Genomic DNA, 19,008 nt, shown 5'->3' with positions numbered 1-19,008 from the left:
CCTAAATTATGTTAATAAATCCCACATCAATCAGTATACTCACTGCACCAAGAAAAATTGTTAATTTGAGGACATATTATTCTAAAACAACCTCAAAATGGCTCACAATGTTCTCAGCTTTGCATTATTTACATAGTCCCAAAAACTTTTCTACCCCAGGAGCTTTTTCTTTGTCCCCTTTCTCTTAAAGGAAATAAGATGTGGGAATACAACAGCTTTAATATTTCATTGCAGGTCATTTATTTTGACAACTTCTCACTTTACACTGATTCATCACTTGTGGAGAAAAGTATATTTTTCAGATTAAATGGCTTTTTTGTTCAGGTCAGGGTAACCTTGTGTGTGTTTTACCTAATAGAGACATACATAATATAATGATCAAGTTTTTATATTACAAATGTCCAACTGGAAATGCACAAAATGCACAAAGGTCCATCCATGTTAGCAATCCATCTTAGACTGAGAGACCATCTAAAGGCTCAGGAAACCTCTGCAGGTGTTCTGAATTCATTAGCTGATTAGAGTGTGACACTTTGAGTCTAGACTACTGAATCTTTACACAGTTTTCTAGTGGTCTGGGATTTTGGATGTTGGGTTTCATAAGCTGTAAGCCACAACCATCACAGTTATAACAAATAAAGGCTTAAAATATGGAAATGAACTATGAACTAAAATCAGATATCTCCTACATATTCTTGATAATAATAAAACCTTTAAATTTGTCATAGTATAATTTAGCCTTTGAAACAAAAATAGTTTTGTTTCTGTTTTTCTAAACCCCAAATGTAGTTGTAAACATTATGTTTTATGTTGTTGATTGAATATTATGGTCAGAAGTAGTTTGGATAATTAAAATGAAATGAATTGGAAAAACATTTCAAAATGGCCCGAGTTTGTCAAAAATGTCATTTTTCCTTTGGCAGCAATTTGCTAATGACACTATAGTGCTGGTGCTTTTTTTTAAACTCTTCATTTTCTGTCATTATTATATTTCCATATTTGTTTGAATTTTTTAACCTCCCAATTTTGGCTCCCATTTACCTGTAGGGTGTGTGTGTGTGTGTACACGTGTGTGAGTGTGTGTGCGTGCATGTTGGCTCATTTTGGGTGCCACCTTACTAAAACTCCTTCTCCAGCTGGGCTGATTACTTCGCCTAATTGCTGCCATTTTTCATCAGGACCTGAGGTGGTGTTTCCTGAGGTTAGGGAGGCAGAGAAAGAGAAAATGAAAAGGCAAGCACTTGAACATGTTGGTACAGAGAGAGAGAGAGCTTGTCATAAAGCACTAATGCATGGAGGGCTGCTGGGAGTTCACCGGCCCCAGAGATACACCTCATCAGCAGCAACAGCAGCGGCAGTGTCTCAGCAGAACAGCTTGCATAACAGACCCCTGTCAGACTCAAAGTTAATGGGACAGATGGAGAAGTAACTTTATGGTATATTAGAGAGGTGAGCTAAAATCAGGAGTTTTCTTGATGGTGGGTGAGCAATCGGGCTGAAAAGAAAGGCTTCTGACAGTGCTGCTTTTGTTTTTCAAATTAATTATCAGGGTAAAATGTCACAGAGCCATTCTTGGGATATTTCTGTCATCCATGTCAAGCAGCAGGGACATGCGCGACATCAGTGAGGAGACTGGAATTCTTCATGGAGGAGACGTTTCAAAACCATCAGATTTCACTAGTTTAAATCATCCAACTGTCATGAATCAGCAGATGAGCTGATGCTGCCGATTATAACCTGACCTGTTAATAACCGAGTTGTCCCCTGTTGGTACATGAACAAGCCTGAGCAGGTGTTTAGTTCAAGCCTCAGCAAGCACGGTGGTGGACAGAGGTGATGACGAGTAACAGGGCATCAGAAACACCTGCCCTAGATGCTCAGAGATGATCTGGACCTAATGACCAGAGACCGACTGAGCCGAGGTCATTAGAGGTCAAACACGAGAGTGTGTCTGGAGAAGAGAGTTCAAATAGAATAAGAGCTTTCATTTGCTGTCACCATGTGTTAATTATTGGAGTGTGTTCTAGAGAAAAAGAAATTAATCATAGCAAAAATTTCTATCATAATTGTGTAAAAACAATAGACATATTAAGACACTAAAAACAACTCTGTTCATTGTTTTTCTCAGTTTGATGGAATCCCGCCATGATCAATCCAGCAGTTTGCAGAAAGTGTTAGCACACAAACATTGTGTAACAGACCATGAAAGCATAGGTAATCTATAGAGTACAGTACTTGAATCAGCCAATTCAGAAAGTGCGACAGCCATATTATCAACCATGCAGGAACAGAATAGCCTTTTTTTTTGCTTTGTTTAAACCAAACCATGTGATTTAAATGATGTCTAGTTTAGTAGGTGGCATTTTTTTCTCGTCAGAAGTGGCAGAAAACTTTAAAAGTTAAAGAGCAGGTTCATCTGCAGTTTTTCATGCAGGCAGAATGTAACAATAGTCTTCTACACCTATCTCCTGCATTAGCTTCTGATAGAAAATAAACATAAAATGCTCTGTTCAGAAAAGCCTGACAGATCTACGTCACACTGTCACTTACCCAACTTGACTTATGATGGGGAAGGCTGTTGTTGGTTTAGCATTCAGGAAACAACAGACAACGTCTCGGCTAGTAGAAGCTAACCGTTAGCATTAGAAACTCCCCCACACAGCAGAACTCCTTTAGGCTTGTGTTGTTTATAGAGGTAAAACATCAAGGTGGGGTGGGTTGCTGTGCGCGGAGTTGTCTGTGTTCCGCCAAATGTGAGAGCAGGGGGGATTTGCACCGGCCGGAGCTGGGCAAGCGGCCCAATGGGACAGTGCCAGAATGCCAGATGGGCCAATCCAACCCTGGTTCAAATTAAAACTCCTCTGGAATCAGTTCCTTGATCCTCGCTCTTACTGGCTGTTTGCAGGCATATGAGTTTACTGGCATCTTTAATGTTGCTGCAGTAAAAGTACAGTTTATAAGTAAATGAATGACCTGGTGTCAATGCAAACACATTTAGTCATGTAGTGAGGTCATTCTTTATACAGTGTAGTTCTGGTTGAGTTCTTGTTTTTTTTTTACTTGGTTCATGAGTGCACTGATAAGAGAGTAGAGAAACTTTGTTTTTGATCCTGAGTGAGACTGGGAGCCAATGACGATCTTTCAGAATGAGGTGGTATGCTTATACTCGTGCACCCTCATCAAGAGCCTTGCAGCGCTGTTCAGCACAAGATACGATTTAATTTAATAGAAACTTGACTCTTAAATAATGACTGGTGATGTTCAGTCAGGCATTTCCTCGGTGGTCTTGCTACAAGCTGAACAAAAAGCTAGATGTGCGCTGTGGTGATGTCCTTCTGTATAGTTTTTATGGGGTTTGAGAAAATGACCACAAGCACTCCTCCTTGAACCGTCACCTTATCGTGGTGGAGGAGTTTGAGTGCCCTAATGATCCTAGGAGCTATGTTGCCTGGGGCACTTAGTGCCCCTGGTAGGGTCTCCCATGGCAAATTGGTCTTAGGTGAAGGGTGAGACAAAGAACGGTTCGAAGGATCTTTCATGGCGGTGAAAACGAAGAGTCGGAGTACCCGGCCCGGAGGGTTACCGGGGTCCCACCCTGGAGCCAGGCCTGGGGTTGGGGCCCGTGAGCGAGCGCCTGGTGGCCGGGCTTTCGCCCATGGGGCCCGGCCGGGCCCAGCCCGAACCGGATACATGGGCTCGTCCAACTGTGGACCCACCACCCGCAGGAGGAACATGAAGGGTCCGGTGCAATGTGAATCGGGTGGCAGACCAAGGCGGGAGCCTTGGCGGTCCAATCCCCGGACAAGGAAACTAGTTTTTGGGACATGGAACGTCACCTCGCTGGCGGGGAAGGAGCCGGAGCTTGTGGCAGAGGTTGAGCGGTACCGGCTAGATATAGTCGGACTCACCTCGACACATTGCATTGGCTCTGGAACCCGAGACCTGGAGAGGGGTTGGACACTCTACTTTGCTGGAGTTGCTCCGGGTGAGAGGCGGAGGGCTGGGGTTGGCTTTTTGTTAGCCCCGAGACTCTCTGCCTGTGTGTTGGGGTTTACCCCGGGGGACAAGAGGGTAGCTTCCTTGCGCCTTCGGGTCGGGGAACGGGTCCTGACTGTTGTTTGTGCGTATGGGCCAAATATCAGTTCAGAGTACCCACCCTTTTTGGAGTCCCTGGGACGAGTGCTAGATAGTGCTCCATCAGGGGACTCCATTGTCCTGCTGGGGGACTTCAATGCTCACGTGGGCAATGACAGCTTGACCTGGAGGGGTGTGATTGGGAGGAACGGCCCACCTGATCAGAACTCGAGCGGTGTTTTGTTATTGGACTTCTGTGCAAGCCGCAGTTTGGCCATAACGAACACCATGTTCGAACATAAGGATGCCCACCGGTACACTTGGTACCAGGGCAGCCTAGGTCACAGGTCGATGATAGATTTTGTAGTCGTATCATCTGACCTGCGACCGTATGTTTTGGACACCCGAGTGAAGAGAGGGGCGGAGCTGTCAACTGATCACCACCTGGTGGTGAGTTGGATCAGATGGCAAGGGAACATGCCACGTAAACCTGGCAGACCCAAACGCATAGTGAGGGTCTGCTGGGAACGCCTGGCAGAAGAACCTGTCAAGACGGTCTTCAACTCCCACCTCCGGCAGAGCTTTGACCACGTCCCGAGAGCAGTGGGGGACATTGAGTCCGAGTGGGCCTTGTTCCACTCTGCGATTGTCGAGGCGGCTGTTGCTAGCTGTGGTCGTAAGGTGGCCGGTGCCAGTCGTGGTGGCAACCCCCGTACCCGCTGGTGGACACCAGAGGTTCGGGGAGCCGTCAGGCTGAAGAAGGAGGCCTACAGGGCGTGGCTGGTCTGTGGGTCTCCGGAGGCAGCAGACAGGTACCGGATAGCCAAGCGGGGTGCAGCAGTGGCAGTTGCCGAGGCAAAATCTCGGGCGTGGGAGGAGTTTGGTGAGGCCATGGAGAAAGACTATCGATCGGCTCCAAAGAGGTTCTGGCAAACTGTCCGGCGCCTCAGGAGAGGAAGGCAGCAACTCGCTCACACTGTTTACAGTGGGGATGGGGAGCTGCTGACGTCAACTGAGGCTATAGTCGGACGGTGGAAGGAATACTTTGAGGAGCTCCTCAATCCCACCAATGCGCATTCCGAGGAGGAACCAGAGCTGGGAGGCCTGGGGATGGACTGTCCGATCTCGGGGGCAGAAGTTGCTGAGGTAGTCAAACAACTACACAGCGGCGGAGCCCCGGGGGCGGATGAGGTTCGTCCTGGGTATCTCAAGGCTATGGATGTTGTAGGGCTGTCATGGTTGACACGTCTCTACAACATTGCGTGGTCATCGGGGGCAGTTCCTAGGGAGTGGCAGACCGGGGTGGTGGTCCCCATCTTTAAGAAGGGTGACCTGAGGGTGTGTTCCAACTATAGGGGGATCACACTCCTCAGCCTCCCTGGAAAGGTCTACTCCAAGGTACTGGAGAGGAGGGTCCGATCGATAGTTGAATCTCAGATAGAGGAGGAGCAATGTGGTTTTCGTCCTGGCCGTGGAACTGTGGACCAGCTCTATACCCTTGCAAGGGTGATGGAGGGGGCATGGGAGTTTGCCCAACCAATCCACATGTGCTTTGTGGATTTGGAGAAGGCTTATGACCGTGTCCCCAGGGGCACCCTGTGGGGGACGCTCCAGGAGTATGGGCAAATCTGAGACCATGGTTCTCGACCGGAAAAGGGTGGCTTGCCACCTCCGGGTCGGGGGAGAGGTCCTACCTCAAGTGGAGGAGTTTAAGTATCTCGGGGTCTTGTTCACGAGTGAGGGTAGGAGGGATCGGGAGATCGACAGGCGGATTGGTTCGGCGTCTGCAGTGATGCGGACGCTGAGCCGATCTGTCGTGGGGAAGAGGGAGCTGAGCCAGAAAGCCAGGCTCTCGATTTACCGGTCGATCTACGTCCCAATCCTCACCTATGGTCATGAGCTTTGGGTAATGACCGAAAGAACGAGATCGCGGATACAAGCGGCCGAAATGAGTTTCCTCCGTAGGGTGGCCGGGCTCAGCCTTAGAGATAGGGTGAGGAGCTCGGACATTCGGGAGGGACTCGGAGTAGAACCGCTGCTCCTCCGGATCGAAAGGAGCCAGTTGAGGTGGTTTGGGCATCTGGTCAGGATGCCTCCTGGACGCCTCCCTGGGGAGGTGTTTCGGGCATGTCCTGCCGGCAGAAGGCCCCCGGGTCGACCCAGGACACGTTGGAGAAGTTACATCTCCAATCTGGTCCGGGAACGCCTTGGGGTCCTGCCGGAGGAGCTGGTGGACAAGGCCGGGGAGAGGACGGCCTGGAGCTCCCTAGTTGGGATGCTGCCCCCGCGACCCGGACCCGGATAAGCGGAGGAAGACGAGACGAGACGAGACCACAAGCATACCAAGCCAGCTGAGGCTCCTATGGAGTGTGGCTAGACCATCGGCATATAAATATTGGACAATGGGTTTCCATAGGCTCCAATAACACGTTTTTGAAGAAAAATGGGAGGTGGCCACCACTGCCATTTTGACCGTGTCACAGGTTCCATCAAGCCCAGACAATTCCACAAAAGGGAAGAGAGGAGGAGCTGAGGGTGGGGCTGTAAAGCTGGGATCAGCTGATGACACCCGGTCGAACTAGCCACAAGCTAACCTGAAGCTAACCCAAAGCTAACGCAGAGGTGGGAGCTAAGCTAACGGAGGTAGCAACCTAGCTACAACCAGAGTTAACTGTGCACAACACCAGAGCTTCTGAGTCAGAGATACGCCGGGCTGACCGCTGGGTAAAACCGGGCGGAACACAGAGGTCTCCCGAGAGCTCTACAAGCCGGCAGCCGCACAGCAGACAAGCGTCGCTGCGATCTGAGATGCGGAGAGCTGTCGCTGGGGAGAACCGGGTGGAAAGGTTTCCATCCCAGAGCTCCACAAGCCAGCAGCCCGCGCAGCACACAGAAGCCGCGATCAGACAGAGATGCACCGGGCTGCGGAGAGGGGAGAAACAGGTGGAAAACTGAGGTCTCCCGAGAACTCCACAAGCCGATAGTCGGAACCCAGCTCCACCAACCTGTTATATTTCAACCTATTTTCGAAAGTGCAGCATTATGTTAAATGCACTGGGTTTTACCCTATTGCATTAAAATTTCATGGTTAAACAGTACATGTTAAAATCTAAGCTCAGCTCGGCAGTGACCTAAATTACATAAATTTTATTTTACTTACCAAAAAAATGAAGTGGAGACTCCTTGGACGCTGTATTAGTGCAATTAATAGCACAGCAAGTCATTTTGTCCAACAATTGCACAAAAAATATCCACAAAAGAATGCACAAATGCTTCAACTAATGGTCTAAGTTGAGAGACTGAAAATGACGGAACAGTTTTCAGGCGAGACCGAGGCCCAGACTGAGGCCTTTCCATAGAGCTAGCTCTGCGGTCACGTGGGTGCTCATTAATTGTACAGAATTTTAGGCTTTTAATACACTTAAAAAGAAGAGTGAGAAAAAAATGCACCCCCCTCAGAGTTGTCATGAGTGTAAACTAGATCATTTAAACAAAAAACATGTTTTGGAACCAGGCTGTAAACATGTTTATTTCTGCTGTGAAATTGGTATTTTTAACATGGGAGTCAATGAGGATTTGCTCGCTTCTGACACCAGCCCCTAGTGGATGAGGGTGGAACTGCAATTTATTTCATTCCCGCGTTTGCTTCAATTTTTGACCCGCATTGTGGGGGCTTGGGCTAGACTGAACTTCTGGTTTACGGTGTGTCTGGATTTCTGGGCTATAGGTGAAATGAGACCAGTGGTTATTATCATTTGGGCAGTAGTTGTTAAAGAGCATTTATTATAAAAATGCATGTGCATGTTATGGCCCCAGTTGCATTAAGGAACATATGCACACTTGTACAGGGACAAGGCCCCACTGGAGTTCTTCATGACCACACTCGTGCACTAACAACACAAAATGAATATGAGAAGACATTTTTTACACACACACTCACTCACACACACACATACACACACACACACACACACACACACACACGGAGCGTCACAAACAGGAACACACTAATCAGAATGTCTCAGCAGATGCTCTGTGGTTTTAAGGACCAGATGGACACTATCATAACTGTACTGGAGGCATTTTGTGGCTGTGGGACGTCTGAGTAAATCTGGCTGCAGCCATCTGTCTCAGCACCTCCCAGTGTACAGCCTGGACCTCATGCCTCTCTACACACCATCATAAAGGCATTTTGATTACACAAGCCCTGAGAATTTCAGAAAATGTACTTCTATAAACTAAAAAAAATAAAAATACTCAGTGAATTGGACATATATTTTAAACTATGACAAAAATGTCTTAATTTCCAGATAATTTATTCTCTCTTGGGGGTGTTAAGTTGGACTATGCTTTAACAAGAAGCCATATTTATTTCTAGCATATTACCAGAGGTGATGAAGCTGGCGAGGCTTGCTAAAAACAAACAAAAAGTAAGAAGGAACTTTCAGCATCCTGGCGTTCACTAATTAACTTGTCCCATTGATCTTATTGTGGAGGAATTCTCTCATCACCCAGAGGTTGCCAAGCAACAAGTGGAATTCAGGAAGTTGGTGCTCTGGACAAAAAACTAAAAGCTGCTTCTAAAAGTTGTCATAGAGTGAAGTTTCATTCCAAGGTAGCTTTTGTATTAATACCGGCTATGTCAGCCTAACAAGCTCAACATTCCATCTAAATGAATGCATGCATAAGTGTGTGTGTGTGTGTGTGTGTGTGCGTGTGTGTGCGTGCGTGCGTGTGTGTGTGTGTGTGTGTGTGTGTGCGTGCGTGCGTGCGTGTGTGTGTGTGTGTGTGTGTGTGTGTGTGTGTGTGTGTGTGTGTGCGTGTGTGTGTGCGTGTGTGTGTGTGTGTGTGTGCGTGCGTGCGTGCGTGTGTGTGTGTGTGTGTGTGCGTGCGTGCGTGTGTGTGTGTTTGTGTTGTAAGCTGGCACAAAGATGGAAAAAACAAATCTGCACTAAAGACTGTAGATATACTGAAAAACAAAGATGAATGTCCCAATATGTTACAAAAAAAATTATGTTTCCCTTTAAAAAAATGTACAACCCAGGGGTTTCTCCCTTTACTTTTGTCACGTTAGTTTATTTGGCTTAACGAGATAAAACAACGAGACTGATTACACCATCTACAACTATTTAATTTAAAACTGAGTTAAAAAATAAATGAAGTAGCATTGGTTTTATTTGGATACATTTTCAGTCTTGTTGCCATGATTGCATTAGAACAATGATTTTCTCTTGCTACCAAAGGTGCAATAAATGCATCATGACCTTGAGTTACAAGAATCAAAAATGAACAATGTAATGATTGTGGCATTAAGCCAATTTAGTGAAATTACACCTCCACGAGTACCAGATTGTCACGGTCTGCCCTCATCATTCCTAATAACAATCAATATGCTGCAGTTGTCCCAGTTTGTGTTCACAGGTGGGCGTGTCAGACAGCCAGCTGTGCCTGAGCTCCCTGATCAGAGAGCCAGGAGTATTTATGGAGTGGTGTGACACAACACCAGTGCCGGTTGATACTCTCACCTTGGGTAACTACTAGCCAGCCATAGTCTTAGTCTGCCAGCTCCAGCTTAAATCTTTTGTCTGCCTGTTCCAGTCTCAGTCTTGATCTGCCTGTTGTCGAGTCCTGAAAGTTCCTGCTCGTCTGTCCTCAGCACAAACCTACCGATGCCTGGAGTTGTCTACCAATGTCACGTCGCTCAAGATCCCCTGGCCTCCGCTCTCCACCATCCACCTGTCGTCCTGCCTGCCTCACGGCCAGCCTTCGAGCCTGCTTCACAACCTGCCTCACTGCCAGCCTATGAGCCTGCTTCACAGGCTGCCTCACTGCCAGCCTTCGAGCCTGCCTCTCAGCCCGCCTCACAGTCTGCCTCCCAACCTGCTTTCCAGTCTTGTCCTGGATCTGAACTCCTGCCATTCGTCCATTCCCACCTGGTCCCAAAGACTCAGTCCATCCTTAACAGTCCTGGTCATCAATCGTAAGACTAACCTCCAAAAACAAATCATATTCTTGGTTCTCTGGTTCCGGGTTTATCTTATATGTATCTGCTTCTCGTTTTAGATTCCTGTCCATCCTGTTCCCGTTTGGAGCAGCACCCTTAGTTTACTCACCACTCTTAATAAAAATTATTATATTATTTTGACTTACCCCATCTCCGTAGTGTGATTCTTTCATGTCTTGGGTAAAACATCTTCCCATAAACATGACAGAATCAACTGGCCAAAAGTCCATCCCCATGGAACAATCACTTTCGTCCGCCATCGCCGATACCTTAGCAAAACACGAGATGTCCATTCAGACCGTGCTTGATCAGTTGTCCTCTACCAATCAGTGTTTATTCCAGCTTGACACCGCACTTCGCCAGATGAACGACGCACTTAAAGCTACACCTCCGTCTACCGCCACTTCCGCAGCTCTGTCCCTGTCATCTCTTCCGGTTCCACAGCTTGGGGTCGACTTCCGGGTCGCTGAATCACCACAACCTGACACATTCTCTGGCGAACCAGGTAAATGTCGTTGTTTCTAATTACTTTGCCAGTTAGTGTTTGAACGATCTCCTGAGACTTTTATTAATGACATGGTAAAGATTTCGTTTATAGTTTGTTTGCTCCGGGGTAAAACCTTGCAATGGGCTGAGGCCAAGAGCCGCCAGGCTAGCTTCCTACGCGGTCCTCTCTCAGCCTTTTTAACTGAGTTTAAGCAGCTTTTTGACCACGCTGAATCCCCTGCAGAACTGGCTAAGCGTATTTGGAATTTACAGCAGGGAAAACAATCTGTCACAGAATTTGCCATCGAGTTTCGAACCTTCGGTTTCCACCCTTGATGAGGCCTCCCTCAAAGCCGCCTTCTCTCAGGCCTTAACTGAACGAATCAAAGATCAGCTAGCTTGTTGCCTGGAACCCAAGAACCTCGAGGCCCTCATTACCTTGGCTACCAGTGTTGAGAAGTGTCTTAAGGAGAGACAAAAGACCAACTTGTTCAGGTCCCCGCTGGTTACTGTTCCACATCAACATGCCCACAAAACACCACAACCAACCTCCCCTACTACAGGACTAGATGAACCAATGCAAACAGGAAGGGCGCAATTGACTCCTGAAGAGAAACAGAGACGCCACTCCTCCGGCCTTTGCCTGTATTGTTGTCAGTCTGGCCACTTTGTCCTGACCTGTCCGGTTCGGCCAAAAGCCACTCCCCACCAGTAGAACCGGGTTTACTGGTGGGTGGAAATGCAAGTAACCCCAATTCCCGGTGCGCACTAACTTGTTCAATTACCTACAACCAAAAGACTTTTTCTTCAGATGCCTTGTTGGACTCTGGTTGTGAGAGGAACATTTTGGACCAAACAGTGCTGCAGCAGCTCAACATCCCCACTGTTCTCCTCTCTTCAACCATAAAGGCCTCTTCACTAGACGGGAGTTCTCTCACCACCATAACCCATCGTACTGTTCTGGTTAATCTGTTGGTTTCTGGGAATCACCATGAGCTACTGAGTTTTTTCGTGTTCCCTTCTCCACAGTCCCCAGTAGTCCTAGGTCATGAATGGCTGGTAACTCATAATCCCCACATTGACTGGAGGACGGGGTTGGTCGCTGACTGGAGCCCATTCTGTTTGTCCCACTGCCTCCACTCAGCTCCCCTTCCCATCGGAGAACCCAGGAGTCAGGCGCAAGAGCCACCCGATTTGACTGGAGTCCCTTCAGAGTACCGTGACCTCCAGCAGGTATTTAATAAAGACTGTGCGTCCTCATTGCCTCCTCTCTGACCCTACGATTTTAGTATTGATCTCATTCTTCAGAGAGTACAGACGCTTTTTTCTCAGCTCCCTTATCGGCTTCCCCAAGGCTCTTGTCCTGTCTGCCTACAGAGCACTTCTCTGCATTTCTCCTGAAACCACTACTCTTTTTTTTGGAAATATGGACTTAATTAATTGGTCATTCAACGTGATTGACAAAATTTTCTCTACGATGAGAACGGAGAAGGGGGCTCCCACCTGTCCCGAGGGGACATTCGCATCGGGATATGCACTCAATTCTTGGGAGGTCTGGCGAATCGTGTGCCTCTCTCAGCTTTCCATCGAGGACGTGGAAGATTTGTGGATATTCGGCCTAATGATCACTGGATTTCTTCTGATTGGAGTGGGAGGATATCTGGTTTTCTGGAAATTTGGGAAGACGGGAGCGATTGGAGTGCGACCCGTTCCCACGGAATGTGCCGCTCGTGCGGTGACCTCACAGACTGGGACGTTACTCGAGGTGAACCGTAAGCTGGACAATGTCCTTGCGGCGTTGCCTGTGTTAGTGCGCAAGATGGATTTGATCTCGGAGAAGGCCGCCGGACGATGCGGGGATGTGGAATGTAAAATTGGCTTCACTGGTGGACATGAATGACCACTTAGAGACTCCAAGGCGGAGAGGAAGACTATCTCTGCCTGCCCTAAACAAAGTCATGTTTATCCTTATCTGACGCCATAGCAGCCTCTCAAGGCTGCCTCAGCACAGCCCCACAAAAGGAGGAATGCCGACAGATGCTGTGTCCCGACCTTCACCCTCTTCCTTCAGGCTGACATGTCTGCAGGGACTTCAATGTGCTCTCTGTTCCTTATCTCTCCCTCCCACTTGTTGTTCTGCAGCTGGTCGATGCGCCGCAGTGGCAGCTCCCATTGGAGGCTTCAGGATCCCGCCCACCCCCACCTCCCCATCGGACTCTGATGTTGTATACGTGCTGTCTGTGCTTCCATGTCGGGTGTTTTTTTTTTTTTGCATTGGAGTGCTACACCCTGCTGGTGTAACCCTGTTAATGCCTTTTTTTCTCCCTCCCTGAACTTTCCTCATGTAACACCCTTTTCATCTAACTATTAAGGTAGCGCGACTCATGTTGCGAATGACCGCAGTCACCAATTCTTGTTATGTGTCTTACCCACGTATGTCTGATCTTTGAATTGTGTGTGCTGAAACTGAATTTCATTTCTCTGTATGTCCTGCACATGTGGAGAATATGACAATAAATGACTTTGACTTTGACTTTGACTCATTCCTGATGCCGTTTTGCCGTCAAGCCGTTGTAACGGAATCAAAGTGATGTAACTAACCAAAGTTGTATTTTAATACACTGTTAGTAGTTCACTTTTATAAACAGAAGAATAGGCTGTTTTTATCATCAGGGAGTTTAATTAAACACTCTGTATTGACTTTGAGACAAGAAAAGAGAGATATATGGGATCGTTTGAGAATCTTTAATTTCTGAATTATAAATTCTAAACAATCTACCAGGACTACTCTGTGATGGATGAGAATGGATTCGGATGTTGTGTTGGTGCGCGTGTGTGTGTGTGTGTGGGTCTGGTTCAGATTCTCTAGGATGACGTAATTGAATCTGGTCGTCTTTGTTATGACTAGATATCACGAGGCTTATAAAGTGATGACATGAGCCGCTATTTTGCCGTGTACGTACCCAGTGGGGTCTCCCAAGTAGATCAGGAATTGCCAGGTCTGGAAACCTCGGATGTACGATGGAGCTGTCGGTGCAGCGGTCACAACGTTTCAAAACCCGTCTGGAGGGTCGGCCCGGTACGATTCAGCAGCGTCAGCAGTTGCTCTTATTTTGAAAGGACGTCGTCTGGTTGTTAAACGACGAAAATCTCCCGTTTCACAGTTCTTAGTTTAAAGAAAACGCATCCGGCCAGGCTGCGCTTGTCTTTAGGATGATGGTGAACAGAACTGAAGTCAAGATGGAACTGACTTAAAATGGCGTTGCCTTGTTTTATATCTCTGAATTGTTGATAAGTTTCAGTAAAGTAGATTGGACACTTGAAGTCAACACCAGATTCTCCTGCGGCAGCCGAAAGCTCTGATTGGTTGGAACAATGTGTCATGCATTTCTATGGAGATGAGGATCAGTATGTCTGCACCGTAGTCCTGGTTTCATTAAACATAATTCATGACATATTTATTTCACAGATCATTCACTTGATTATTGTTGATCAACATCTGTTTTGCTTAATAATTTTAATCACAAATAAAGTACTTTGATTAGGTAAAGCTTCTTCTTCTCCTTCGGACTCTTCTCCTGGAATGTAAACAGTCTGAGGAACAACCCGACCTTGGTTTTTCTACACGGTGTTATTGTGCCCAGGGGCCAGCTGTATGGAGTTGAAAACCATGAACTTCATAACCTTACATATCCCCCCTTTTCAAGGTCAATGTGGTCCTTCAAGAGACCACTTGGTCGTTGAACAAACCCAAGTTATGAAGAATCTCGACAACAGAACCGGATGCGATCCCAAGGGAACAGCCGTCTGTGGTGAGGCACGAACCCCACGCCGGAGAACAGTCTCGCACACTCCTCAGGAAGAACACAAGTCAGTAGGTTATTAATTATTCCCCATGGAAGTCATAAACGAAGCAACAGCAACGTCATATCCTCACGGGCAATAAAGCAAAGCAGGAGCAAATCTTGAACGTATCCACGAACAGGGTAGTATTCCAATTAAAAATCGATTTATGTAAGAGTACTTATCGTAATCCACAAAAAGGGAAGAGCGGGTGACAGTAATCCCAACGAATGAGGTGTCCCAGCAGTCACGCCGGAACCACAGTCGTCCAAGGCCAACGAGCCGGAGCACCCTCAGGAGTAGTCGATGCAGATGACGAGTCACGGATCCACCTCCAGGAAGCAGGATCCTCACAAGCTCAGCAGAGGAGAGAGAGCACAGTGTAGGCACTTCAATGTAGACACGACAAAAGTGCATTTCATGTCATCAAAGAAATAAAAAAAAATAATAAAAACCTAACTCTATGAGTGCCTTTTGTACTATGTGTTAGTTTTAAGTGTAGTTACCCATTAAGCGAAGAAATGGATGCAACCCTGACTGTGTAAGATGCAAAAAGGGATGATGCGAGAAGCAGAAAAGTGAAAGAAACCCTAACTGGTATCAGTGAATCCTCACTGTAAACACTTGTGTCAGGACAGGGGCAAAATTGGTTGTAGCCCCGCAGGATAAATCAAAGAAGTGATGATCACAAACATAATTTTCACTGCAAAAATCAACTGGTCAAAGGTACTATAAAAAAACAGAAATGTAAATCAGCACTAAAATGTAAATCAGTGGTTAGTAATCATGTTCATGTTAATGTACCCCTAAGGAATGGTGATTAGTAAAGATTAAAAAAACAAAATTTTGGACAACAGTACTATGTGGCCTAACCCACTCACTGTTACCTGGCCTTTTACCTGACTCCAGGAGCCCACAGCACGTCCGTCTCAACACACCTTAAGTCTGCACGTGACGTATAACAGGAAAGACAACCATGTACACTCACAAACAAACAAATTTGTGTAATCAGAGATAGAAATCTGTGGAACCAACGGGACGTATTTATCACCCCCCTTTTGAAGTTGGTGGATTGTTGTTGTTGGTATCGGCCAAATCTGTGGGACCCTTGTGCAGTTTGATATGGTCCCTGTGTACCCATTTGTAGACGGGCGCCATGTTTTTGTTGGCGATCATGATCTGATACACGACCGGAGAGATCTTATCTGTAACCAGGTATGGACCAGACCATCTGGGCAAAAGTTTCTTAGCCAGCTTCCCCGAGGTCGCATTATTGTTACCCGATTCGGGAGCGAAAATGTAGTACCAGGCCTGGTCACCTACATCGAGTTCGGAATGTGAGGCTTTCTTATCGTAATAAGTTTTTCTGCCTTCAGCTGACTTTCCCAGAGATGCCTGTGCGAACGAGAATGCTGCAAGCAGGTGAGTTCGCAGGTTCTGGTCGTAGAAGTGGTCTATGACCTTCTCAATCCGTAACAGAAGTTCCGGGGGTCTACCCGGTGGCTTCGAGAGTGGTGGTGAGGTCGAAATCGCGTCCCCCCGCGAAATACATGCCACCGAAGGGCGTCCGCCTGTGTCAGGCCACGGTTTGTACGGCTTTGGCTCCCGCACACGTGCAAACAGTCGTCCGGACGCACCGCTGATTCTAGCGTCAAGGCGTTGAAGACAGTCCAACCCTAAGAGCATGGGCATCGGCATCTCCTCGGCGATGTACACGAGGTGTTTAAAGGACATGCCTCCTATCGAGATGTTGACCTCAGTCGTCGCAGCCGCGGGCGAGGGAGCGCCATAGAACTCGTCAAAATCCTTTGGGCCCGAAATGAGTGTGGGGGGTGAGATGTCCTCCCCCCTTTGTTCGCACATGCTGCTGTAAAGAGCTCCGCTGATGAGCGAGATGTCCGCTCCTGTGTCTAATAATGCGACACAGCGATGTCTCTGATTAACAGTGACCTCCACTGCGGGCCTATTAGATCCCTTTCTCACGAACAGAGGTGCAAGCAAAATTTTCTCAGTGACGGCGGTGGTAGTAGTGGTACTGCGGTCGGCATCTGCGGGTTCATCGCCTAACATCGCCACGGATGGAACGACCGGTGAGGTGTCGTCGCTTTCCTTAGAGGTGTTGTTGTTTTCCTGTGAATCAGAACCTGTGAAAACATCAACCTGCAGCATTTCAGTCTCATTTTGTGGCTTCTCAGGCAAACCCGGACCTGCAGCCCGTGTCGCCTGAGAATCACGCATGAATTGTTTGACGTCCTCGCCGTCTTTCTGAAGAGCGCAAATCATGTTCATCATGTTAGTCATCATGGGAAGGAAAGTGTTTTGAATCGCCGCCTGAAGTTGGGCTTGAAATTGCATCGCTACCTCTGAGTCCATTTTCCAAAATAGTAAATAGTCTTTTCCTGTTTTATTTACTAATTTACCCTTCTAAATAGATGTTTACTTAGAAAAAAAAAAAAACCTTACCTGTAGATTTTTTAAAGAATTAGTTACAGGGAAGCTTGGCTGGTGAATGAATATTTTGGGCAAAATTGTTCAATAATGCCAAAAAATATCATTGTCAGTTCTTAGTTTAAAGAAAACGCATCCGGCCAGGCTGCGCTTGTCTTTAGGATGATGGTGAACAGAACTGAAGTCAAGATGGAACTGACTTAAAATGGCGTTGCCTTGTTTTATATCTCTGAATTGTTGATAAGTTTCAGTAAAGTAGATTGGACACTTGAAGTCAACACCAGATTCTCCTGCGGCAGCCGAAAGCTCTGATTGGTTGGAACAATGTGTCATGCATTTCTATGGAGATGAGGATCAGTATGTCTGCACCGTAGTCCTGGTTTCATTAAACATAATTCATGACATATTTATTTCACAGATCATTCACTTGATTATTGTTGATCAACATCTGTTTTGCTTAATAATTTTAATCACAAATAAAGTACTTTGATTAGGTAAAGCTTCTTCTTCTCCTTCGGACTCTTCTCCTGGAATGTAAACAGTCTGAGGAACAACCCGACCTTGGTTTTTCTACACGGTGTTATTGTGCCCAGGGGCCAGCTGTATGGAGTTGAAAACCATGAACTTCATAACCTTACACCGTCTATACAATTTATCCAAGCATGAACAGGAAAGCATGGCTAAATATACTTCTGAGTCCTTGTCTGCAGGTATTATAAGGCCTTCCACGTCTCCCCTGGGTGCAGGGTTCTTTTTCGTGTCCAAGAAGGATGGATCCCTGCGTCCCTGCATTGACTACTGAGGACTGAACCAGATCACAATCATAAACAAGTGCCCTTTACCACTGCTTTCATCAACTTTCAACCCTGTTAATGATGCCTCTATTTTTACCAAGCTGGACCTGCACAACGCTTACCACTTCATGAGAATACGGGAGGGGCATGAATGGAAGACGGCCTTCAAGACCCCTCTGGGACATTATGAATATCTGGTCATGCAGTTTGGACTCACTAATGCCCCCCGCAGTCTTCCAATCACTGGTGAACTCTGTCTTGGGTGATTACATCAACAAATGTGTCACTGTTTACCTGGAAGATATTCAGATTTTTTTCAGATCACTCGCTGAACACCATCAACATGTCCGAGCTGTGCTTCAAAGATTTCTCGAAAACCGCCTATACGTCAAAGCCGAAAAATGTGAGTTTCATGCCTCTTCTGTCAAGTTTCTGGGTTTTGTTCGGGAGAGCGGTCAGCTGAAAACAGATCCCGACAAGATCAAAGCAGTTCGGACATGGCCAACTCCAGCTACACGTAAGCAGCTACAACATTTTTTGGGTTTTGCAAACTTTTATTTCCGTTTCATCAGAAACTACAGTCAAATAGCCACACCCCTCGCTCAACTCACCTCGGTCAAAGTACCATTCCTGTGGTCCCCAGAGGCCGACCAGGCATTCAATGCGCTCAAGACCAGCTTCATTCAAGCACCAATTCTCACATCCCCAGACACTTCGTTACAGTTCACCCTGGAGGTTGACGCCTCTGACACCGCGGTGAGCGCTGAGCACGGCTAAGTTCTCTATTCATTGTGGTCTTGGCAGAACCTTAACTTTCATTCGTAGGACCTTTTGGTGGCCTTCAATGTACAAAGATGTTAAGGAATACATTAGCACCTGTCAAGTTTGTGCCAGGTATAAGAGCAACAACCAGTCCCCTCAAGGTTTTCTCTAACCTTTGCCGGTACCTCCTTGTACCTGGTCTCATATAGCTCTAGATTTTGTAACTGGTCTACCTCCCTCCAAGGGCTTCACTATCATCCTCACTATCAATGACCGTTTTTCTAAGGCCTGTCACCTGGTTCCATTAAATCCCTTACTTCCTCTGCTGAGACAGCTAACCTACTCACAAAACATGATTTCCGGTTACACGGCATCCCTACCGAGATCCTCTTTGACAGAGGACCTCAATTCATATCTCGTGTTTGGACTGAATTCGCTAACCTCAGGTCTCCCTCACCTCTGGTTTCCATCCACAAACAAATGGCCAGTGTGAACGTATGAATCAGGAGCTCAAGGCTATGCTCAGATGTGTTTGCTCCTCCAACCCTTCTAGTTGGAGTTCCCAGTTGCCTTGGATGGAGTACGCACACAATTCCC

At 46.9% G+C, this 19,008-nt stretch overlaps 1 protein-coding gene across 3 annotated transcripts in view; it reads left to right on the top strand.

Annotated features, from left to right (window-relative positions):
* sphkap (SPHK1 interactor, AKAP domain containing) overlaps positions 1 to 19,008 on the top strand; it is a 204,942-nt gene that overhangs the window by 111,842 nt on the left and 74,092 nt on the right. The gene's annotated exons all lie outside the window — the stretch shown is intronic.

Source organism: Nothobranchius furzeri, chromosome 13, assembly GCF_043380555.1.
Source record: "Nothobranchius furzeri strain GRZ-AD chromosome 13, NfurGRZ-RIMD1, whole genome shotgun sequence".
NCBI lineage: Eukaryota > Metazoa > Chordata > Actinopteri > Cyprinodontiformes > Nothobranchiidae > Nothobranchius > Nothobranchius furzeri.
The sequence above is the reverse complement of the archived record's forward strand: the minus strand, read 5'-3'. Positions and strand labels throughout refer to the sequence as shown.